The sequence below is a fragment of the Manis javanica genome, chromosome 2 (assembly GCF_040802235.1).
Source record: "Manis javanica isolate MJ-LG chromosome 2, MJ_LKY, whole genome shotgun sequence".
In the NCBI taxonomy this organism is placed as follows: domain Eukaryota; kingdom Metazoa; phylum Chordata; class Mammalia; order Pholidota; family Manidae; genus Manis; species Manis javanica.
The window spans coordinates 2547768-2572190 of record NC_133157.1 but is presented as its reverse complement, the minus strand read 5'-3'; the positions used below and the strand labels follow the sequence as shown (position 1 = coordinate 2572190).

Here is a 24423-nt window from a genome sequence, read left to right as displayed (position 1 = left end):
GATCTGGGCGCCCAGCCTCCAGAACTGTGAGGACTGTGCTGTTTAAGCCGCGCAGGCTGTGGCTCCAGGGCCCTGGGCTCAGCAAGGCCAGTGCAGGGTGATCGGTGGTCTTGACTGAGCACATGTAAGCGTGGTGCCCTCGAGCGGCCGCCGGCAGAGGGCCAAGACTGAGCGCCTTCTGATGGTCCGAAAGCTCAGAGGAGGAGGCCACATCCTGCCACCTGAACCAAACTAAGTCCCCGCATCCCAGGTGGCTTGGAAATCTGGGGCCTGAGTTTGTGCTTTTGTGTGGGACCCTCCCTCCTGTTAACGGGTCCTGGGAGCCTTCACGCCCTCCAACGTCCTGGTAGTATACTGTGGCATGACTGTTTACGTTGCAGAAATTGTTTTATTTAAAATGCCTCAGCATAATAAGTCTTCCATCCATACTGCTGGCCGTGTTCGAGCCCCTCGCACTGAACATGTGGTCTAGTGCTGCGCCCCAATACCCCAAACTTAGCAGCTTGAAATAACACAGGTTTACCCTGGGGTGGTTCCTGTGGGGGCATCTGGGTGCAGCTGGTCCTCTGCCAGGCTGCCCATCAAGAGGCTGGTAGTGTCTGGCTCTCCTCACACGGCCCCGCCGGGGGTCCAGGGCCTTGGGGGCTGTCATACGAGGGCTTTAGTTTCTTGCTGGCTGTCACCCAGAGGCTGTCCCAGGCCACCCTCAGTCACATGGGGCCCTCTGGTGTGGCAGCTTTCTTCAACAAAGCCAGCAAGGGCCAGTATCTTTTCTTCATGAAAACCAGCAGGATGGGTGTCACGGTATTCAGTAAAGTAGTCACAAAGGTGATGTCCGGAACCTTTACCATATTCTACTGGGTACAGTAAGTCACAGGTCACACCCCCACTCAGGCAGAAGGGCCTGGATTCCCAGAGGCATGAGTCAGGGAAGACGCTTAGGATCTAAGTCAGCTGACTGGCCCCCAGTGATTCAGGTGAAGTACAGTCATTTTGCAAGGCCCGCAGGTGACGCAGCCCCTTACAGCATCGACTGCAAGTCTGGAACTCACCTGCTGAACCAGGCCCCGTGATTTGACTGGTCCCGTGATGCAGACCCCCCATCTCTTCATAGGGGCATCAGTGCGACTTAATACTCTGATCCTTTGATTTTTCTGAATTATAGCCAAAGATTGTACAAGTACACTCTTAGCTTTTTCTCGGCACCATTACTTTCCTGACCGTGCTCGGAAGCTATTTCTTAATCTCCGCCCAGTTGTCACTTGGAGAGGCTTAGAATTTTTTACATCGTCAGGTTCTTGTGCTTTTCTCCTCCAATTTAGCTCTTTCCTTTTGGATTTTATCACGAGCAGGAGGACAGAGCCGAGTGGGGTTTTGCCCCCCGAGTCCCGCTGGGGCCCTGACTGACCTTCCTCCTTCCCAGCCAGGCCCTGGGTCTGGAATGACCCACGTTGGGCTCTTGCTCGGAATGCACCAGACGTCTCTTGCTTCTTGTAGTTTGCATCAGTTTATCTTGTAGGTGGTTGTGTTTCTGCCCCCTGGCCGTATGGACAGGACCGTGTCTTGGCAAGGTCTTCATGATGTGACACTAAGCTCCTTAAAGGCAGTGGCCTTGCGTCTCCTCAAGCCCAGCACGGGCTCTGTGCATGTGGGACCACAGACATTTCCAGCTGCCAGTGACGCACCTGATTCCAGAGCTGAACAGACCCCGAGAGACCCCCTTTCCTCACCCTGCCGTGAGGGCCGGTCGGCTCAGAGGGAGAAGAGAGCTGGCACAGGCTACAGGTAGATGGGTGATGGGCTTGGCACTGCCCCCAACCTCTGACTCATCATTTCTGCCCAAGAAAAAGGAGAGTGGGAGAGACTACAGAGGCTGGGGACCGGGAGCACAGGCATGTGGCCTCTGGGAGCGGGGACAGCCCAGGCCCGAAGGGACCAGCGCATCCGGAAAAGGTGCCCCAGAGCACAAGGTGCTGCCCTCGGCTTCTGCAGGGAAGTGCATTCCTGTGTCAGTGCAGGTGGAGACCGCATCCTGAGATTTAGATCAAGTTCAGTTCACAAACCAACCACGTACAGCCCTGGGACCTTCCTGCCCCTTCTCTGGGGCCGCAAAGCTGGTGCTGGCCCGGGCCTGGCAGAGCTCAAGGGAAAGCAGGTCCCAGGCTCCTTGCAGGTCCGACAGGCCCAGGACTCCTGCATGCTTGACTGCCGGTTCACCAGGGTAGAGACAGAGACGTGCCCTCCCACTCAGAGCGGAGCCTTGTCAGGGTGGGGCAGTGGTGAGTGTCCCACCTCGGAGTTGCTGAGGGTCAGGCACCATTGCTCAGCTTCTTTATCTGTCCCTTATGAACAAGGACCTGGCTCTGTGTGCCTCACTGGGTGGTACCGAATGTCAGGAGTGTGGCATATCAAGGCTCTTTGAGGTGGGGGGACACGTACCCGCAGGCAGGATCAATGCAGTGGTGTTGTCCAGGGCCCTGCTCCCCGGAACAGCCGCGGGGGACGCCTCTGGCTGTGTTTGACGGGCTGAACGTGTCCACACGCTCTGACATAGCAGCTCTTCTCCGTAGGAAGATGTGCTCAAACCTCGACGGCTGAGCTGTTTGAGAGCCTGACCTGAGAAGCAACCCAGCTGTCCCTCGCAGGACAGTGGCATGTAAGTCACGGTGCACAGGTACACACAAAACAGAGCAACGGAAGTGAATGACCCTGGCTGTGTGAAAACACAGGTGAACATCAAATGTCTGGGGCAGAAAAGACTCAGTATCCGACTCCAAGGAGCACAAAGCCATTCACGTGAAGCTGGAGAGCCGGCACTTCTGAGCGGTGGGTCCTCAGGGGACGCAGGGGCAGCGAACTGGGTGGGGAACAGGAGCCAGGCGCTGAATGGAGGGCAGTGGTGGGACACGAGACTGGGGTGCATAGTGGTTTCAAAACAACTGGTGAAGTTTTATTTCCTAATCTGGGTGTTAAGCATGGGAACTTCACTTTCACTGGCCTTTAAAACATGCTGTGTCATAAGCATCTGGGTCTGGTACCCAGGATAATTGGTACCGACTGGCTCCCCCATGCCAGGCCTTCATGCGTGTAACCCTTCCTGTCCATCTGTGGTGTCACCACCCTCATTGTTGCCCCCATGGTCTGCTGCCAGGGACCAGCTGGAAGGTGTGCAATGACATCTCCCAACGCCCCTGCTGCCCTTGGACAGAGCCGTGTGGCCGAGGTTGGGCCAACAGGATGTGGGTGGACATATGTATGTACGTGTGCCACCGGGACCCTGGTCCACAAGCACCCCCACGCAGTGCCCCTTCCTTCGCTGACCAGATGTGAGTGTGGACTCTAATGTCCAGGGTGACTTGAGAGGCCACACATCAAAGGTGGTGGCACCCCTGCCAGCCTGGGTCCCCGGCCTGGAATGCTAGGCCACCCACCCCTGCGATCACTGGATGTTACCAGAACAAGAAGTCAACTTTTACCTGCTCAAGCCGCAGAGATTCAGGCCTCATGTGTGACCGTAGGGTCAGCACACTGTGCTGAGAGCCACACTGGCCTGCTGCCTGCTTTTATGGGGTCTTGGGGTAAGAATGGTTTTTACCCTTTCAAGGATTATGTTTCCACTGGGCACACACGCCTACTTAACTATCCATTTTGCCTCTTAGCCCACACAGCTTAAAATATTTCCTACTGGCTCCTTCAGAAAAAGCTGGTGGCATCTAGCATGGCCGCCTCAGGAAGGGGCCCCTCAGAAGCAGCCTCGAACCCAGATGCGCTGGCAAGGACTTCATCTGGGGTGATCCCAGGAAGCATTGGTAGGGAAGCTGGGCAATGAGGTGGGGACCGCTGTGAGAAACGGGGCCCTGGGGGACCTCGAGGGGCAATGCTGGACGCCCCTCAGCATGAGGGGTGAGGGGTGAGGAGTCCCATCTGGCTGAGGCTGCTTCCAGGGTGCGAGCCACCGGGCACCTCTGTCCTCCCCATGTTGTGGGCTAAGCCAGGAGAAAACCCTCCCCAGGCCATGGGGACAGAGGGCCTCAGGGATGGAGGGCACCAGCGACGGTCACCCTAACACATACACCTCCCCCTGACCAAGAGCGAACAGGCTCTGGAGGCTCAGGCATGTGCTCAGGCTCACAGGAGCAGGGTGAGGCGGAAGGACCGGGTGGCCGCAGGCCGGCGGCTGGCAGCCCCTGGCGCTTGTCCCCTCCCTCTCTGGCCTTGCTTCTGGGCTCCTCGTGGCATCAGGAGTAAGGTTGCTGGGTGGTCACGAGGCATATCTGCAGCTCAGGCCCTGAGGTCGCATCAGGGGCTGGCCGGCGCTTCCAGTGCTTCCGCTGCTTTGAAGCTGGGAGACATGTCAGCACTTCAGGAGTAAATTTGCCAGCCTAAGGCTTTATTAAGTCCCATCTGGACCCAGGGCCCAGAGCCTAGTGAGTCCCAGGTACCCAGGGGAGGCCTTCAGATGTGGATTTTCCATGCAAGCCTGGGTGACGTCAGCACCATGCCACAGCTGGGCTGGTACTGTGGGCGTGAGCACCCCACCTCCACATACTCCTCGGTTCTGGAGTCAGCTTCTCAGTGCGTGGTCCTGTGGGCTGGAGAGTTTATCCAGGGATAATAACCATGGGCTCATGAAATCATAGGATTCCTGGGGCTGGGTGGAACCACAGAGGGCCCTCTGCTCCGACTCCTTGGACAGAAGGCCAGAGAGCTGCGGGAGGGGAGGGCCGCTTGGCCCTGGGGTTGAGCCCGATGCGCCACGGGAAGCCATTTCCAACAACCAGGGAGCCAGATGCCCCACCTGGGGCCTCCCGCCCCTCTATCAGTAGGGTCAGAGCCCCTGGCAGCCCTGCCTGGGTGGCCTGGGATGGGAGTGAGGAGGGGCTGGGCCAGGGTGGGTGTTCCTGGGGACACTGGGGGGACCAGAGTGGCGGCCCTGTTCTGCCTCTGAGGACGCCTCTTACACACCAGCATCAGGTCACCTTCTCAAAGATTCCGTCAACCATTACCTCTCAGCCAACTTATTAAAAATAGTTTCTCTCCAAAGAGAGTGTGCTCAGTGTAGACAGCCCAAACAGCAAAGCCAGGTCCACACTGGAGGGGAAACAGCCCCAAGTCCGGGCCCCAGACAGTCCCGCCTCGACACTCAGGCGGAGGAGGGGGTGGGTAGACAGCCTCTGCCTGGCTGCTCGCTACGGGCGTGTGTCCGTCAGTTGTTGGGCGGCAGTGAGGATGCTGTCGCTCCCTAAGGCAGGGAGACCTCGGGGCCTTCTTCCCCTCGCAGGCCAGTATTTGGGCCACGAGCAGGAGGGGCTGGGTCCTCGCCCTCTGTCCCGCTCTACACAGGGGGCGCTGGAAGCCGGGCCCCCGCGTCCCCCGACGACCTTTCCCTCTGATCTGTGCTGGAGCGTGTTAGTCTGTCTTGCTTCCTGTACCAGAGCAAAAGCCCAGATAATAGGAAGCTGGTGTCTGCTGCTCCTCACCAGTGCATCCCTGCCCTGTGAGGAGAGGTGACCCCGAATTTGGGTGCACGGTATTCGAAGGCCATCAGGAGGCTCTGTGGCCTCAGCACAGCAAGCTGTTGCCCAGTCTGCAGTCAGAGACCCACAGCCGATGAGCGTTGTGTCGCTAATGCAAGTGGTGCTTCCACAAGCCTCCTGGACTTGTACTGCTGCCTCTGAGGAGGGCTTCCTCGCCCAGACCTCTAACTTCCATCCAGTGCCTCTCTTACGTTCTGACGTGTGCTGGTCAGCTGCCCTCTGGGAAGGTGGTTGGCCTCCAGCTCCACGTCCATTCCCCATGCACTCCCGGATGTGGTGCCTTTCCGGTCTGCTTCCGTGTTGGGTTGGCCATGTGGGTGCCTCCTTCCTTCTCCCGATGCCAGCTGCTGCACCATGCGTGGTCTGGCGGGCAGGCCGCTCTGCTGCGTTCCAGGACCTCGGCGGCTACTCAGTAGGAGCTCAGGCTGGTCAGGCAGAGCCTGGAGCCCTTCTTGTGCGGGCAGCACCTCCAAACGGCCAAGGGGATGCCCAGGTGGCCTCCACCTGGTGCCTCCACCCCAGGGTCCCAGGGTCCTGTGCAGAGAGAGCATGTCGGTGCTCCTGCCTTCAGCCACCTTGACCTAGAAGTGCTTCCAGCACTTCCCCTTGGCTTCCCTTGGTGAGAATTAATCACATGGTTCCTCCCAGCTGCAAAAGAGCCTGGGAAACGTCCATGGCGGGGCAGTGGCTTCCGGCATTGACTCTGCGGGGTAGAGGGGCAGTCAGGGCCTCGCTGGCCTGCTCCCTGTTTCTGCCTTGGGCGCAGTCCGCAGTCCTCCGAGTCCCGGCCTGGCAATGCTTCCTTGGAGGGATGTGAGCCATCTACGATCTAATATATCTTGTGCCAATCTTACGATTGATGGATCAGAATATGGGGACAGCCACTGTCTGCCTTCAGAGTCTCTGGGCCTTAGCTTTCACTCCAGTTCCAGGTGGGGCCGTGGACTCTCTGCCGGGGGCTGGGCAAACGCCCCCCAGCTGCATTTCACTCTGCATGCCTACTGGGCTCAGGGAGGCAGAAGGCGGGTGGCATCTTTCTGGCCGAAGCAGGAGGAAATGCTCTGAGAGGGTGGCAGATTCTGAGCATCTGTCCACCACCCACAGGCCCGCAGACATTGCTACTTGGCCGCTGAGACCAGAAGGAGCCTCAGAATCCTCATTATCACCCATTGGATGCCAATAAATGAAGACCAACCACACGAGAGGAGGAAAGGCTGTTTATTCAAAGCTTGCCATAGCAGGGGAGCCACGTAGCATTGTTTTCATTCTGACGGAGACTCAGAAGCAGGCAGGAGAGAGGGAGAGCTTTACAGGGGAGAAGGGGAGGCTCCCTGTGTGCCCGGAGGGAGGCTGTGGCCCTGGGGAGGCTGGAGCAGAGCTAACTGGAAGTGGGGTATCCTATGTGCTTGGTTAGGGGAGTGTATTTGATTTTCTCTGGTGGGGCCTCAGTTGGAAGTGAGGACAACAGTCAGGGAAGCTGGCAGTTGTTGGTCAAGTCCGCCTGGGCCCAGCTCTGATGGGCACTGTCTGGTCTCCCGGCTGTGGAGAGGCAGCAGTGCCATCCCCTGCAGGCTGACTGGCAGCGGGCTGTCTTCCTGCGCTGGTTACTGTAGGCAGGGGGCCGCGGGTCAGGGTTCCATGTCCGCATGTGATGTTGCCACTGCCCACCTCTATACCTAGTGTCCCCTCTGGGGGCGGGTCCCCTGCCTCGGGCCTGCAAGATGCTTCCAAGAGGAAACCTGTCTGCCGCTGTCACGGTCAGGGAGCCCTTCTCCATGGAGCTCTGCGCCAGGCAGGTCCTCGGGGATGGCACAGCCCTCAGTGAGCGGCTGCTGCACCCGCAGGTCGGCGGCAGATACGGGGACCATATAAAGACCCGTGACAGAAGGGGAGCCCTGCTGGGGATGAGCTTAGGGGGCAGCTGTGAAGAGAGGACCTCGGTCTTGGCGCAGGGTGCCCACTCTGTCCCAGTGTGTCCCGCCGCCCAGCGGAGATCAGCTATGAGGGGCCGGCTGCCCCGTCACGGTGCTCAGGTAGTAACATGTTGAGAGATCCCATCTTTCAAGCCAGCAGCCCAGGTTTGAATCCAAACCCCCCTACTGAAGGGCAGGCCCCCTCCCGGAGCCTCTGTCCCCCTTGTAAGGTGGGGTGTCCCCTCACTCACTCAGTCTGGGAAGGTTGAGGGTGAGCCATGATGCAAAGGGGAAGCACGCAGCACCGGCGCCAGATCCCACCTGGAACTGCCCCCCAGCACCGAGCGCTGGGTCATCTCCTCCTGGGCCCCAGAATGTCAGCTGTGACAGTGAGGCAGGTTCCCTCTGCGGACCCTGCCGCCTGATGCCGCTGGGAAAAAGGGGTTCTCTCCCTCAGGATTTTGGGGGACAATGAAAGCTGCAAATGGCTGAGCACATACATCAGCATGAACTCTGAAGTCAGCTGAGGTGTGTTTGCAGCCAACATTTAGGAGCAGCAGCTGGCAGGGCCCTGAGATAAACGTCCAGCTCTCTCTCACTAAATAATTTATTTTGGGTGTTCCATTAGCAATGTTGTGGGGGGCAGGCCTCTGCTCAGTCTGGGTCCCCCCTTTCCTGTGTGAGTGGCCCTGAGAGAGTAGCTTTGGGGTCAGTCTGCCTGTGTTCCAATCCTGACTCCACACCTGGGATCCTGGGCCAGTGCTGACCGCTTGGAACCTCCCATCTGTAAAACTGGCACGCTGAGGGGGCCCCCGGCTGGGTTGGTGAGAGGAACCCAGGAGAGAATGGGTGAAGAGCAGCTGGCCTGGGATGTGGCGCAGCAGGGACACCCAGGTAGCAGAGTGTGAAGCAAGACAGCGTTCTGTTACCGTGCTCCTGTGTACGCCGTGCTGTGGCTTGCAGGCGCCCATGGAGGCTGGGGCTCCCGCCTCCTCTCACCTAAGGACTCCCTGGAAGAACCTTCCAGCACTGCTTTTGCGTCCACTTCCTCCTGTAAGAAGTTCTGCAGAGACGGTGGTTCCTGGTCTGCCTGTCCCTGGGGAGGGGCTTCGCTCTCGCGGTTCTGTGATTCTCCCCACCTTTCCTCCCTCATTTGTGTGCGTATTATCCTGGAGCTGTGTTCTCCCTGTGGATGAAGGAGGGGCTTCATTATAATCTGAGTGAAAGACGTGATCCTTCTGTGGCCAGAAATATGGCTCCTAGGAGAGTGATCATAGGGCCACTGTTTATTGAGCCGCAACCTGGAACATAGTAGGCCCATAACAGACATCACGTGTCTAAGATGTGCTGGGCACAGTATAAATGTTGACTCCATGAAGGGAGAGCTTGTTTTTTTCTCCTATTCATAGATTTGGGAATTAAAGGATCAGACCTTCTGAGGGTCATGCTGGGACAGAGTGAGGTGTCATGATTTGAACCCATATCCCACTCCAGGGACTCCTACTTAACTGCCCAGATATCCTGACCTTCACAGGGGTGACAGTTTCTCTCTCCCAACCCCTCTTGCCTCCCAGTCCCTCCTGACACAGGACAGTAAGTGCTGGGTCAGTACGAGCCACATGATCTAGCTGGAGAATAGCTTACTGCTAACTTGTGTAAACTGTACAAGCCCTGGGAGTCAGGAAAATGGGTGTCATGGAAAGTGCCAGAGAAGGTGTGTCCTGGATTTTCTTGAAGGCTGGTTGAGGTGCGCCTGCTTGGCCACATCTGATATGTCCCTGAGGTCCAGGCTCATGAGGCTGAGAGGGGAAATGGACCCCAACCAGAGTCCCCGGTGGGTCAGGGAAGAAAAGGCTGTTTCCAGCTGCCCAGTGGAGGCCTGTGCCCCCAGTGAGCCCATTTCTACAGGGAAATTCTATAGAATTTCAACATGAGCATCAAAAAAACAGTCCATATGTCTCCGTAAAGCCTGCTTACGCCCCGCCCAGCATCTGTTGCGGATTACGATCGGTGAGTTCACCCCCGAGGCCCCTGAGTATTACTGGTTTGCGTGTTTTCTAAATGGACAGTTAGGATTAAGGCGAGTTCCAGGATTTTGTGCAATCCTTTCAGATAAGAGGTCTGGTTGGGGCTTTGAGCAAATTCTTTGTGCTGCCAGAGCATTCCTGAGAGTCTGGGGTCATGTGCAGCCCCAGCCTCCTGTGTGCGCTGCGTGGCTGCAGGGATTGCTGGCAGAGGTGCTCAGGCCCAGCTCAGATGGCATTTCATTCACTCACTCAGCCAATAGCTCCTGGGCTCCTGCTCCGGGCAGGTGCCTTGCTCAGTGAGGAGAACACACGGGTGAGGGAGAAAACCCCAGCCTGTTCCCGCCCTCAGAGAAGCAGCCACGTAGAGAAGAGCGGTTTGGCCAAGTGACCCGAGGACTGTCAGTAATGGCCAAGGAGAGAGGTGCCCAGTGCTGCGGGAGGAAGTACGGGGCCGGCACTGTCTCGGGGGTCAGCTGGGGCTTCCTGGAGGGACTGGTGTTTGAGTCATATTCTGGCAGTTGGGCAGGAGTTGGGGGGAGGGCCAGAGCCGCAGCCATCCAGGCAGAGGGGACTGCCGTCCACCAGGCGGGAGGTGTCCCAGCTGCCTGGGCCTGCTGTCCTCCAGGTGGGAGGTGGTGCTGGGGACCGGCGGGCAGGGGTGGAGCTGGGGCACCACCTCAGCTGTCTAGAGGGAATGGGGCCGGGGCCGGGTGACGGGCAGGCTCTGGGCTGCCTGAGAAAGTCCTGTGTGAAGCTCTTTTCCTGGCGCATGGGGCACACGTCCAGAGAACAGCGAGGGAGTGCCCGTCTCATGCTTGGCTCTGGGAAGTGGGCATTGAGGGCCCACCACAGTTTCTCTCCTGTTCAGACACCTTTCTGTCCAGGGCAGCCTGCAGGGCCCTTGGTCTGTCCTGGGCTGGCTTCCCACCGGGGCATAGCTGGAGACAAGGGTTTGGATGCGAGTAGTGTCCTTTGGAGACGGTTCTGGGAGCCCCCGTGAGGCTGTGGGGGAGTTGGGAGGGGTGAGGGGAGCCTTAAGGGGTGGGCGCCGGGGCTCAGCCTGCTGGGGACCCCTGGATCCCCATGAGGGTGTAGATGGCAATGAGCAGTCATCACCTGGGGGATTTCAGGCCCCCGCATTCATGGACAGAGCACCCCACACCAGAGAATCCCGGGGCTAAGAAACATGGGCAGCAGGGGGCAGTATGGGAACCATCTGGAGGTGACCTTGGGGCAGGTAGAGGCCACGTGGGCAGGCACCACCTGGTGGCTACAGTCCCCCCCTTGCAAGGAGCAAGTTCCCTTAACCTCTCTGAGGTCCATCCTGTAGCAGAACCCGGCTCCAGGGTCGCAATCCCTCCTTCACCATAATGGGGATCTGTCGGCCTGGGGCAGCCTCATGCTGGACCCCGTGTCGGTGAGCGAGGCACCCCAAGCTTCTGGCGAGTGCAGTTGGCAGAGGCCATGTGCACGGAGGCAAACCTGGAACACTGGTCAGTGCGGGAAGACGACTGCCTCCGGGGTGGGAGGTTGGGTGGGTCCTGATGTGCTGGCTGGCGCCCTACGCAGCACTCAGCAGTGGCAGAAGCTAGGGCAGCCTTGGCGGGAGGAACCCAGGTCATTCGGCCTGTGCGGAGCCTCCCGCTCCACCACCGTGCGCTTCGGTTCCTGCACTCAAATCCAAGCCCTGGGAGTGAACAGAGCTCACTGGGCCAGCATCCTGTCCTCCTGGCTGTGTTGGCACCAACGTCCCCCAGAGGCCACTGCCTGCAGGAGAGGAGAGTTCACACAGTGGGAGCCCACCTTCGCCCAAAGCCTCCTGGTCGCCAACCTTCCAGTCCTGCCCTGTCTGAGCCACTTGCTCCTGCCCTGGAGTCACTGTATACCCTAATCTCCTGGCCCATCTCCCTCCACACAAAGCGGATGACAAGGGTCCTGCCTGAAGCTCTGTCTCTCAGGGCCACCCCCTGAGCGAGTGGGGCTGAAGCACGGTGGGTGCTGTGCTCTCCATGCGCTCAAGTCCCCGGCAGCCAGTGGGTGGGGTCGGTGGGAATGAATACGTTAGGAAAGCGTGAGCTGTGTGTGGGAAAGAAGGCCGAGGGGCCCTGCCTGGAGCAGATGTGGAATGGGCTTAAAACACGACCGGTTTTCTCTTTCATTGACTGTGCAAACCCGCAGCTATTTTTTTATTGTTCAGTAATGCTTTAAAATTTTTGCAATAAACCCATTCACAGCAACAAACAGAAAAAATGAAAGTCCTGCTCAATAAAAATATTGAATTTTTATTTCTTTTTCTTGAGACAGTTGATGAAGAACATTTAACCTTGACACCCCAAAGGGCAGCTGTGATAGGGCCGAGTGATGAGAACCAGGAACAGGGGGCATCTACACAGGACTCCGGGAAGCCTGTTCTTATTCACGTAACATCTTCAAAATTATTTTGGTGCGCTATTCAAAGTCTTCTTACGCACACACTGTCAGCAGAACTTTGTAAGCCACTGAGTGGTGCCTGTTCAGATCAGCGTCATAGTCGTCTCAAGCAGGAAATCAGTTAATTTCAAAAACACTTCGATTTTGTTCACTTAGTTGATGGCATTTAAGTACAGCATCTGGATATTTATTACATGTGGACTGTCAGCAGTGCTGTAGATTCAGTTAAAAATAAAGGCCACCTTCAACACTGAGATTTTGTTTTGGACGTGATAAAAGTAAGACAAAGTTTGGAGGAGTGCAACACTACGGTTAAAAACACAGTATTTTGACTAAATGAAGAAACCCATTATTATTGGGAATTTTTGTGGTGCCCACAAGCTCCTAATTGCATTTAAACCAGACTGATATGCAGCCAATAGGGATGGAAGGTATAGTTGTCAAAATGTACAAATATTTTTATACACGTGCAGAATGACTGAACTACACAATTTCTTGCAAAGGTATATAATTAAAGGAAAAAAACCTTCAGCACAGCAGCTTGCAGTTTCTCTGCTGCTTGTTTCTGGAGCTCAGAAATGTCTGGGCCTTTGAAGAATTCCTGTGAAGGCACTGAATGTTCTTGAAGACAAGTCTCTAGATTTTGGTTATATTTTATTTAAATTCATTTTGAGATTTTTAATCTACCTATTCGATAATCAGAATGCCAAAGCCCTTGAGCTTTTGAATCTTTAAGAGTCGTAATGATTGAAGACAAAGTTCACAGAGTCAGTACAACGATGCTCGCCCCTCAGGAAGCGAGGAGGAAAACGACGATTTTAACTCGAGGGACTCAGAGGGCAACGTCTGACTTCAGAATTGTGTACTTGTACTTTGGAAAGTTGTACTGGTGGGAAGAATGGTTTGGTGCATTTAGGTTTAGTAGGATAGATTTATATTCTGAAAATGAATGGAACAAAGTTGAGACGGCATGGAAAAGAATCGGGTGCGGGGACCACGTATGCAAATTTTGCCTCATAAATGTGTTCGTTGAAGAAAGGCCCGAATACAGCACCTGGGAGAATTTTTGGGCTGAAATATTTACACATGTAAGCAAAACAAAGACAAAAACCTGCAAACAAACGGATGTAAGAGTGTGACTATTGGCCACGTGGCAGAAGCGGCCCCGAGCTTATCCCGTACCTCACCGTCCATCAAGAGGGTATTTTCTGAGATAAAAGAATGCTATGGTCTACAGAGAAAGGGCTCTTGGGGCCCTCAAGAAATTCAAATTAAGTAACATAAATTTGATGATTTGCCAGCAATTTCATGAAAAAAGAGGTCATACTGCGAAAAACACTAGTGACAAGAATCAGTGATCCGAGGTGCTGAGAGGAGCACGCAGTAGGGTGAACGTAAACTCACCATTTTGTTCCTCTTTAGTGTCACATTTTTAGAAAACTCTGTTTTCCAACAGTTTTTGAATGGAACTGTTGCATGGGTCCCTCACTGTGATGCAGCCCCCTGCAGGTAAGAGGCACAGGGCCAGCCTCACAGCCTCAGTTACTGTGGGCGCCCCGCCATGAGGGCGGGAATGGGTGGGCGGCAGCCCTCCGCCCCAGCTGCACCCTCGGGCTGGGAGTCCCCCCTCCTCCACCCTGACTCAGCCCCCAGAGCTCCCAGGGACCCTCTGCGGCCACCCGGGCGGGGCGGGGCCCTGAACTCAGAGCTCCCACCGTTTTTACTGAGTGATGACCTGGTTTGTGGGGAGGGATCCCAGGTCCCCTGCCTGGTGGGGCCGAGTGTGGTTCTGTCCCTGCTAGTGACGCCCCTCGGCCCCAGAGGTCGGCTCTGTGCGGGGGTACCTCTGTGGGCCCTTCCTTGGACCCCCGACTGTCCCCTCCAGGTGCAGATCCCGGGACCTCCACCTAGACACTCTGCCGGGTTGTGGTGGAGTCCCGAGAAGGCCCTGCGCGCCCAGGCAGTTCTCTGCTGCGCCTCTCCTCTTCTGGGCTGCAGTGTGACCCTGCCGCCTCTTTCCTCTTGCAAGGAGCAGGCTCAGACCCTCCCTGTGCACCCAGATGCAGGGCAGAAGGCGCGGCCGAGCCCTCAGGCTATTGGGGAGAGAGGGCTGGTGGCTCCACACCCACTGTGCGAAGGACTCTGAGCTTTGGGTGGCAGCGAGCCTGCTGGCCTCGGCACACAGGGTTTCGTGGTGGGGGGGGCAGAGGCAGGGGTGGTCACAGGGAGGGGCTGGCCCGGGTGTGAGCGGCCTGCCTCGTGGTGAGGCGCCTGTGGAAGGCTTCACTCCCAGGAGGAGCCCTGGGCACAGGCCTGGCTGGTCGACCCCTGAGAGGGTGAACGAGGCGTGTGGTCAGCAGGCGTGGCTGAGGGGCCTGGACCAGCCTGGCTCCTTCCTGCCTTTCAGAGCCCCGAGCTCACCAGGGCTCCTGCTGCTGCAGCAGATGGTGGGGCCTGAGCCGGGGGCTCCCAGGAGCCCGGGGCCCCTCAGGAGGCCCAGAGCTGCCTGGTGGAGGGTGGGAGGTGGGGACGTGGCGTATGCAGTCCTGGCTGGCTGGCCTGCCCGTGGGAGGCCTGGTGGGCTGACTCATCGCGAGCTGAGAGCCGAGCAGAACGGGGCCCAGCTGTTGTGAGCCTCGGGGATATCCCATGTTGCAAACTGGAGCTGGGAGGGGGAGGATGGGCTCGCTTCCTGCCTGCTGACCTCCCTGGGAAAGGCTGTCTCCGTCCGTCCGTCCGCTCGCTGGTGCAGGGTGGGGGCCCCAGGCGCAGCCATCCCCCGGTCCAGGCTGTACTGCCAGGCCCTGAGGAGTTCCTGGGGACACGAGCCTTTTGGTGCTAAAGCCATGAGAGTCCCAGGCACTTGGGACACTTAGTCCCCTAGTTGTGGCTGCACAGCAGAAAAACATTCACTGCTCCAGACAGGATGGCCCGGGGTGGGGAACCTGGGGCTCCTGGAAATTGGGGTAACAGGCCTGAGGTCCTGAAGTCACCAGGACCGGGAGCTGCACGCTCTGCATGGAGGAGGTGGCCGTGTGCACCCAGAGCTCCAGCCCAGCAGGGGCTGGGGCCAGGCCCGGCAACGAGCCAGCACTCCCTCAGCCCCGCACTGCAGGCACCCTGGGCAGTCTTCGGCTCTCACACCTGGCAGCCATTTTTGCATGACCAGAACTGCTGGGCTGTGTGGCATTTGGGCCAAATGAGGGCATTGAGGATCCCCAGTCCTTCAGGGCTCCGGGAACCCCAAACCCCGCACTGAGCGTGTGCCCAGAGGCAGATCCTCGCCCTCTGCACTGAAGCTCGGGCTCCTCTGGAGACCCTCCCTCAGCTGCTGTCCCCTCCCGCTGCCCCCGACCCTCTCGCTAAGCTCTGGCCACTGCGGGCTCCCGCTGCCGCCCTCTCTCTGCCTCACTGCCCCGTGGGCCTCTCCTTCCGTGTGTCCTCAGTCTTCTTACAAGGACGTCGGTCCTTGGGTTTAGGGCCCACCCTATCCAGTACGATCTTACCTGGATTGTTAACTAATTACATCTGCAAAGACCCTATTTCCCAACGAGGTCACATTCTGAGGTTCTGGGTGGGCATGAATTTCCAGGGCGGGGGACCCTGTCCAACCAGTGACACCTATGCGGTGCCACGTTCAGCAGGCGGTCCAAGAAGCTGCGGCGCCCGGCTTCCTATTTAGCAATGCCTGGCTTGCGGGGAGTCTGTGCTGTGGGGCCGGGGCTGTATTGTAGCCCACGAGCCCGCCATTCTCCCGCACCCAGGGCACCTTCCGACCTGCCCGCTTGCTGCCCCCTCCTCCTCCTCTGCCCCGCGGGCCTTCCGCCGGGATCCGGGAGCAACAGGCCTGGAAAGGGCCCCGTAGGATTCCCTGCAGGGTGAGTCTGAGCTGTGGGACTCTCGGGTTCTGGTGTTCTGAGCATCCCCTCCTTCCTGGCGGGCACTCCCGCTGGCGTTTTGAAGATGGCCTCTCACGGGCTTCTGGACGCCATTCCCGCGGGCGGCACGCCGGCCTCCGTGCTCCGCTTTGGAAACTAGTCTGTCTCCTTGGGCGGCCCTATGGCGCCTGCCTTTCTTCCTGGGGCTTCACCAAGGTGAGTCTGGGTGTGGGCCGCTTTGTGCTAACCCTACTTGGGCTTCGCTGGTTTTCCGGAGGGACTGAGAAGCCCCTGTGTGATTCCATCAGTCCGGTACGATTCCCAGGCACCATCCCTTCGAATACCGCCCAGCCTCCCGTCTCTCCCCATCAGTGTGGCCGGACCGTGGCTCTGCCCCTCCCGTTCCCCATCTGCTCGCCTTCCTGTGCCACCTGCTCTATAACATCTCTGACCAGTTCTCTGGTTTGCCAGTGCGCCTGCAGTTGAATTGAATATACGATGAACATAAACATTTAATAAACGATCTTGATCATTACATCCTTTATTTCCAGCTTTCTCCTTGTTTTTATCATATCAACTCATTTTTAATGGTTTCCTGTTCACTGTGAGCTTTTCAATCTGAATTTTATTTCTTTAAGCTTAACGGAAACATAGCTGTTTATGCGGAGTGTCTGAGTTTCCAGGGTCCGGGGTCTGGGGGTCTTTCTCTGCTGCCTGTTCTCTCTGCTGCTGCCCACTCACTGGGTTCTGCTCCCTTTTGCGTTTGTCCCGGGACCTGCCTGTTGCCCCATAAAGTCTGGTGGAGGCCCTTTGAGGTCTAGGGGGAGGTGGATTTCAGCGGGGAGGTTCGGCCCTGCTGGGCCCTGGCCTCCGCAGACCCAGGCTCACGGTGATCTGAATCCACCGAGAGACTCCTTTGCGGCATCAGCTGTGGGCCTGTGCGGCAGAGCTCTTGGGTCCGCATTTCCGGGGAGAGCCAGTGCTGTCACTGGGGGGATCCCATGAGGAGTGCATCCCTCGGACCCCGCTGAGCAGGCCGGGGCCGCAGTGCCCGTGCCTTGCAGTCAGCTGCTGAACCCCGAGGCCCCCTCGGTCCTGCCGCCGGCTCTCAGTCACAGCGTCTTGTGGCCCTGCCCTCATCTGCAGGCCTGCCCGGTGGCTTGCAGGCTCCTTACCCTTCATGACCCTCTGATCCCTGCCTGAACTGTTGTTCCTCAGCGAGCTTGGTCTGATGAACCTCCCTGTCCTGTCCCCAGGGTGTTCGTGAAGGGCAGTCCTGGCCGCCTCCCACGTCCCCACCGTAAGCCGGTGTGATGGGCTGTGTGAGACCGCGCTCCCCCCTCGGTCCTTCCTCACTAGCACCACCTACCTGCGTCCAAGACCGCTGTCCCCTGCCTGCTCTTGAGGTAACCTCCCCGTGGCTCCCCGGCACCAGTCTTGCTCCCCGGCGGTCAGAGGTCTTGGAAGGGGGCACCTGTCAGTGCCGCCCCTTCTTGGCTGTGCACCCCCTATGGCTGCCCACATGCAGGGTGAGGTGGAGCTTCTGCCCATGCCAGCAGGGCCTGCGCGCCAGCCTCTAGCTGTCCCTCCAACCCTGCCTTCTCCCTCACTCACCTGGCTCTGCTGCTTTGGGCATCTTGGCACCCCACCCAATGCTGAGACCACTGCCTCCTGGAGGCCTGGAAGGTTCTTGAAGACTGGCTGCACCTCTTCATTCAGGTCCTTCTCAACCACACCTCCTCAGAGAGGCCTTCCTGGTCAGTCTGTCCAGAAGCTCCGCTGTTCTCTGTCCACTCCTCTCCCTTCTTCCACTTTCTTCTTCATTTTAATTCCACTGGTCACCGTCTGACATTCCACTTGTCCTTCCTTCTGTCCTTGCTGGTCTGTCTCCCCATCTAGAGCAGAGGCTCTTTGGCTTCTCAGCACTCAGCACACTGCCTGTACCCAGTAGGTGCTCAATAAGTACTTGAGGGCTGAATGAAAGCTCTTGGCCTCTCTGCGTGCTGCTCAGAGGAAGAGGGATGGGGGTGAGGACAGAGCTCAGTGGTGTCTGTTTCCAAACAGACTTTAGTAGGAGGATTTGGAGGCCAGGGGCAGGGGGAGTTTCTATATTCAGGGTTTGTGACTCAATCTGCATGCTCCCCCTTGTTAAAAACATTTTTATTCTTTTAAAGTTTGTACCTCTGACCACCTTCACCCATTTCACCTACCTTTTCCCTGACTCTGGCAGCCACCAGTCTGTTCTCTGCCTCCATGAGCTTGTTCCTTTTAGATTCCGTGTGTAGGTGAGATGGGGCAGTGTTTGTCTCTCTCCCTCTGACTTACGTCACTTAGCACAGTGCACTCAAGGCCCATCCCTGGTGTCACATGTTCCTGATAACCATTTATATGTCTTTGGAAAGACAGCTATTTAATTCCCCTGCCCACTTAAAAATCAGACTCTCTGTTTGTTTGCTGTGGATTGTAGGAGTGCCTTATATATTTTGGATATTAGCCCCTTACCGGATGTATTATTTGCAAATATTCCCTCTGATTCCGTAGGTTGTCTTTGCATTTGGTTGACGTTTCCTGTGCCGTACAGAAGCTTTTTAGTTTGATGTCATCCCATTTCTTTTTACTTTTGCTGCCTTTGATTTTGGTGTCAGATCCAAACAGCCATTGTTAAGACCAATGTCAAGAAGTTTACCATCTATGCTTTCTCCCAGGAGTTTTATAGTTTTAGGTCTTACATTCATGTCTTTCATCCATTTTGAGTTAATTTTGTGTATGGTGTAAGATAAGGGTCCATTCTTTTGCATGTAGCTGTCCAGTGATCTCAGCACCCTTTATTGAGAGACTGTCCTCTCCCCCTTGTATATTCTTGGCTCTTGTCATAAATTAATTGATGATTTATGAGCAGGTTTATTTCTGGGCTCTCTATTCTGTGCCATTGACCTATGCGAATGGTCTTCTATTGATGCCATACTGTTTTGATGACTGTAGCTTTGTCACATTATTTAAAATCAGGTACTGTGATGACTGCATCTTTGCTCTTCTTTCTCAGGATTGCTTTGGCTATTTGGGGTCTTTTCTACAAATTTTAGGATTGTTTGTTCTATTTCTGTGTAAAATGCCATGGGAATTTTGATAGGGATTGCACTGAATCTACAGATTGCTTTGCGTCATATGGCAGCCATGTTTTAACTTTCTGAAAATCATGCTCTGACAGACCCTAAGAATGGTGAGCAAGCCTGCGGCTGTTTCAGCTCAGCGGGCCATGTGCTGGCATTCAGTCTCCTGTCAGACCAGGTTCCCTCCAGGGCTGCCTGTCCACTGTGGGTCCTTGGGCAGCTCGCCTCTGTGCCTAGCACGTCCATTACATGGGGCCCATTGTACCATTAGCCTAAGGTTCTGTCAGGACTAATCAGAGCCCAGTGAAGCTCTGCAGCACAATTATAGTAAGAATAATAATAGGAAGCTGCTGTTCTCTGCAAACCTCTGCTGACAACCGGGAAGCCTCACTTAGATCCAGGGGATCAAACAGACCTCTTGGACCCCCTTCTGCTGGATCCTTACAGATAGGTGGTCCCCAGAGTTGGGCTCCCAGGTGCCATGCTCCAGGCTGCAGGCCTATCTGCAACTGGCTCTTTTGATGCTGTCGTTCTTTTAAGCAGCTTCGTTGAGCTATAATTCACACCCCATGAGAGTCACCCACTTAGAGTGCACAGCGGCTGGCTTTAGTGAAGTCAGAGTCGTGGAAACATCACTACTGTCAGTTCTAGCACTTTCCCACCTCAGAAAGCAGCCCTGCAGTCTTTAGCAACCACCCCCTGCGCACTGGGCCCTGCCCCCACCCCTGCTCTCATCTCTGTGGATTTGTCTTCTTTGGATGTTTCCTATGCATGGACTCATCTCATATATGGTCTTTGGTGCTGCTGGGAGCTCCACCAAGGAGACACCGTGGAGATCCCATGAGGGACGGGACCACAGACCCATGCTTGGGGACAGTCCAGTGTGACCTTTCATTCACCGGGCCAGTGTTTTCCTGAGCACCAACCTGGTGCCCTGTGCTGTGTTAGGGGCTGGGAGGCCCCAGTGAATGAGGTGTGCATGGTGCCTACCCACCCCCATGGCTGAGCCCAGTGTGGGGGCAGAAGCAGGCTGCCAGTATGGGTGGCTTGGGTGGGGACTGTGCTGGGGCAGCTGTCCTGGTGCTTCTGGTCACCCTGGGCTCACCCGGAGGTGGGCCTCTTTTAAGGTGCCTCCTGAGATGGGTCCTGGCATGGATGAGGCATCATCTGTTTTCACTTAGTGGCCTTCTGGGCCAGGGTGATGTCATCAGAGCCCTGCGCCTGGCAGGCGCTGGCAGCCAGCCACCATGACAGCTCAACTGGGAGCCCAGCTAATGAGGGGGAGCTGTGGCTGCTCAGGCCATGGTGGGGCTGCCGCCTCTACTCCCAGGCTGTGGTCTGGTCCAGGGATCCTGGCCTGACCCGGCAAGCAGAGGAGAGGATGGCCGAGCCGGTCGGAACGTGGGCTGGGACCGCTCCCCTGGAAGAGAGGGGGCTGAGGAGCTACTCCAGGGGAATCAGGTGCAGCCTGGGTGCCTTCCTGCCCCTGCTGCTCAGGAGTCTGGCCTGCCGGTGCCCCAGCTGCTCTGTTGGTGCAGGTCAGGCCTGCTGCCTATGACCCAAGACAGGGCGGAGCCACCCAGGCTTCACCTAGGCTTCCCGTGGGGCCATGCCATGTGCTGTGCAAGGGCGGGAGGCCCACAGGGACAGGGTCCCACGTAGGAAATCAAGGCCTTGGCTGGTGTGTTCTTGGCAGAGAGGCCTGAGCTCTCTGGTGCCGGCCGGCCTGGACTCTGGGGTCATGAGCTGACAGTCAGGGACCATCCAACTCCATGCCAGGCTCAGGGTCAGCTCCCGAGAGCAGGTCATCAGGTTTAATTCTCCCTATGGCGCTGTCCCCATTCTACAGACGAGGAAACAGGCCTAGAAACGCCACACAGAACAGATTTGAAACTCTGATCGGCTTGGCCTCTGCCCACCTGCTATTACTGGCTCAGGGCGAGGAGCCCTGGACAAGAGGTCCTGAACCTGCCTGTCCACACTGCATGGCCGCGGGGGCTGACATCCCCTGAGCCCCCGTCTCTCATCCTTACAAGGGTGGGCGCTTGGAGGCACCTCCCAGGGGCTTGTTGGAGGTCCGATGAGGTGACAGGTGACTTGCCCACATTTAAAGAGTTCAGAGAGGACAGAGGGGAGCACTGAGCCCCCACCCATCATGGTGTCCCCGGATGAGCACCAGGTCTGGTGGCACTGGGATGTTGGCATGGCCCAGCTTTGGGGAAGGGGAAGTTGGGCTGAATGGAAGACACAGCCCATCTCTCTGCCCAGCTGGGCCTGCCCGGGACCTGCCCTGGGAAATAAACTGTCCCTCCCCACTGCTGGGCACTGTGCTTTTCCCTGGGCAACAGATTTACTCATATTCTTGCCAAACGTCAGTGTCCCTCCCTGGGGCCTGCTTCAGCCCCCACAGGGCTCTCCTGGCTGGCACGGGGGCAGGTGGCGGTCCCCCGGGCCGGGGGCTGGGCTGTCTCTCCTGCCCCTGGCCAGGTGGGGGCTGTACCTGTGCCCGGGCATGTGGCAGCCCTGCCGCACCCCCACGCCCACCTGGTGTCTCTGCCCTTTGTATCTATGTGCATTTCATCCCCCAGAACAACTGCCATTTGCATCTGTGCTCCCTCTTCCCCTTGGCTCTGTGCGGGCGTCACACTGTGGCCAGGGTGGGCACCCTCGCTCATCCTGCTCCTCAGCTAAGGTCCCACGAGCGAGCCCCCGGGTGCTTCTCCGCATCATTTTAATATCCCTGGGGGATTGCCTGGGGCAGACATGTCCCGGACTAACCTCCCGTGGCTGGACACCTAGGTATTTTGAATTTTTCATTTTTCTAAATAATACTAAGAACATACTTGTATATAGGGCCCCCCTCCCATCCATTTTTAAAAATCACTTATTCATTAGTGTGGGTTGAGAGGGTGCAGGTCTCTGTCCGCCCTTCAGTGTGCCTTCATGGACCTCAGGGTGTGTGACTCCAGGGGAGGAATTTTTCTCCGAGCCTGGGGCAAAGTACCTTTGAAACTAGAATCAGTCAAAGGGAGAAATAAAGCAGGAGAAACCCATTTATTGCATACAAGCAGTTGTCCACTTCTGCTCACCCGCGTCTCTCACCACCTGGCTGCAAAGAAGGGACCCCACCCAACCTCTCCTCCCGATGGACCCTTGCTCCTGGTAATCGCCTGTTGGTGTGGAGATGGCTACTTCTCTTTGCCCCTTGTAAACACCTAGTGATATGGAGAGGCACTAAGGCCAGGGGAGAGGTTCTGGAAATACTGAAATTTTACACACAGTGTGTCATGGGGCCGGATCTGTCACAACCCCCAGTTCTGTTTGGTTTTTGACGCAGACTGACCAGTGCCGCTCGGATGCTGGGACCCACTGCACCCCAACCCTCTGAGCGTCCCTCCTGCACTGTGACTCTCCTGACTTGGGTGAAAGAGTCTTCTGAATGTTTGAACTATTAATAGAAAAATAATTCTGCCTTCTTTTCTCCAGAAGGGCTAAAGTGTCCCCTGATGTGTCTCACCTTCTTGAGTCATGTAAGCATCCACCTGGGGTCCACGGTCAGCTTCCCTCCCTCCGCACCCCACCCTGACCATGCTGGAGGCCAAACTTGGCTTTGGGGCAGAGTTGGGTCTGCATGCTGTGCTTTGTTTCTGGTGAGAAACAACCTCTCAGATTGGGCAAGTGGGAGACCCCCACTTCAGGATGGCGCGTGCCCAAGCGGAGGTGCCAAGCACTGTGGGCTCGTGTGCTCGTGAAGCCCTTTCCCCTAGCCCTCCTGGGACCCAGCGACGGGCCACATGGTGACTGTGTCCCCCAGTCCTTGGGCTTGGAGGACCTCCGGGCTTGCTGGGGCACCCCAGGCTCTGAGGACTCAGGAAGGTGAGGAGGAGGGGCAGGGTGGCCTCTAGATCCAGAGGTCGGCAGGTGGAGGGCCCTCTGGGGCAGCCCCATCTCCTGTGCGGCCACCTGCAGCTGCTGCGCCTGCCACTCTGGGTGGGACTCGGGCTGCTGCTCGCGTCCAGTCTCCCCATCTCCCTGCCCCGCCACCCAGGGAGGCCCTCCCCTCCTGAGCTTTGCAGACGGATGCCGGGCTCCCTTCTCGTGCTGCTGCTGCTACGTGTGGTTCTCATCCAGCCGGACCCCTTTTCCTAACGAATATGTTTAAGTGCCTTTATTTTCCAGGAATGACATTCATAGATGACATGGTTACTCTCACACATGATTCAAAGTACAGGGGGCTGTGTAGGGTCCCCCAAACCCCAAACATGTCCATCCAGACCTCAGAACAAGGCCTTATTTGGCAATAGGGTCTTTGCAGAGGTCCATAGCTAAGGGCAGTGAGGTGAGGTCACCCTGGGCTGGGGTGGGTCCTACATCCAATGTCTGGTGTCCTGCTAAGAAGAGGAGAGGCCACAGAGACACAGATGGGAGGGACGAGGCCGGGAGCCAGGGGTGCTGGGGGCCCCGGGAGCTGGAGGAGGCAGCAAAGACCCTCTTCTAGGGCCTGTGGAGGGAGCTCAGCCCTGCGGAGCCTTCCATCTTGGCTTCCGGCCTCGGGCACTGGGAGAGAACACACTTCGGTGACTTTCAGCCCCCAGTCCGCGGTGCTCTGTTAGTTGCCACAGGCACTCGCGCACCAGAAAAATCAGACCAAGGAAAGGATGTTTTAAATGCCTTCCTTGTACATCAGCAGTAGTCCAGTCAAAGAGTGCCTTCCTGCCTGCTGCCTCCCCCAGGGCTGGAGCTGGTGCTATGAAGTCCATTTTACAGGGTGGCAAACGGGGGCTCAGAGATGCGGGGGACCTGCCCGGAGGCAGCAACCCAGGTCCGTCTGCCCCCAGGCAAAGCTCTCAGCCTGTCCTACCTGCAGGTCTCACCGGCCGCCGGGTGGGTGGCGAGGGTCCTTCCTGCTCTCTGTGCCTCTGCTTCTTCCCGGGGCCTCCCCCTGACTTGTCCTGGAGCCCCAACCCCACTTTCCAGGGGCTGCGTATTCTATCTGTGCCTTGAGGGCACTGCTCCCGGCACAAACTGGAGCTTCCAGGCCTCTCGTGGGGGCTGGGCAGCCTGGGCGTGCGTGGGGAGGATGGGGCAGAGGCTCCGGGGAGGCTCAGGCCCTGTCTGGGCCCTGGGGGGGCCTCTCCTGCTATTTGTGCGAGGGCTGCAGGGCTGGCCCCTGACCTGGGGATGGGGTCCGAGCGGATCTGAGCGGTGCTGCATTTCCTGAGCCCTGCTTGATGCGGTCGGTCTGAGGGCCTGGGGGGGCCTGCTTGGAGGGCCAGGCTCTGAAACGCTCCCACACCCATGTAATTCCAAATAAAAACAGCGCTAAACCGTAAAATAAGTGTGAGCATATCTAATGAAGTTTTGTTTTGACCAAAATGTTGTTTTATTCCCCAGGCACCTGTTACTCACATTTTGCTCATTTATTTTTGGGTGCTCAGGCAGGTGCCCGCCCTCCTCCCAGGGGCCTGGGGTGTGGCCCCTGCCCTCCTTGCCCAGGCAGGGGGCCCCCCACCGCGGGGGAGGGGGCA

At 57.3% G+C, this 24423-nt stretch overlaps 1 long non-coding RNA gene across 2 annotated transcripts in view; it reads left to right on the top strand.

The window, feature by feature from the left end:
- LOC118970437 (uncharacterized) overlaps positions 1–24153 on the top strand; it is a 44391-nt gene extending 20238 nt beyond the window's left edge. The window contains exon 5 of one of the 2 annotated variants that reach the window (XR_005058398.2): positions 11782–24153. This is a non-coding gene — a long non-coding RNA (uncharacterized lncRNA). Of the gene's footprint in view, positions 1–2570; positions 9940–11781 lie in introns of those variants that run through there. The other variant, XR_012125206.1, reaches the window with a different exon arrangement.
- Positions 24154–24423: the final 270 nt, after the last annotated feature.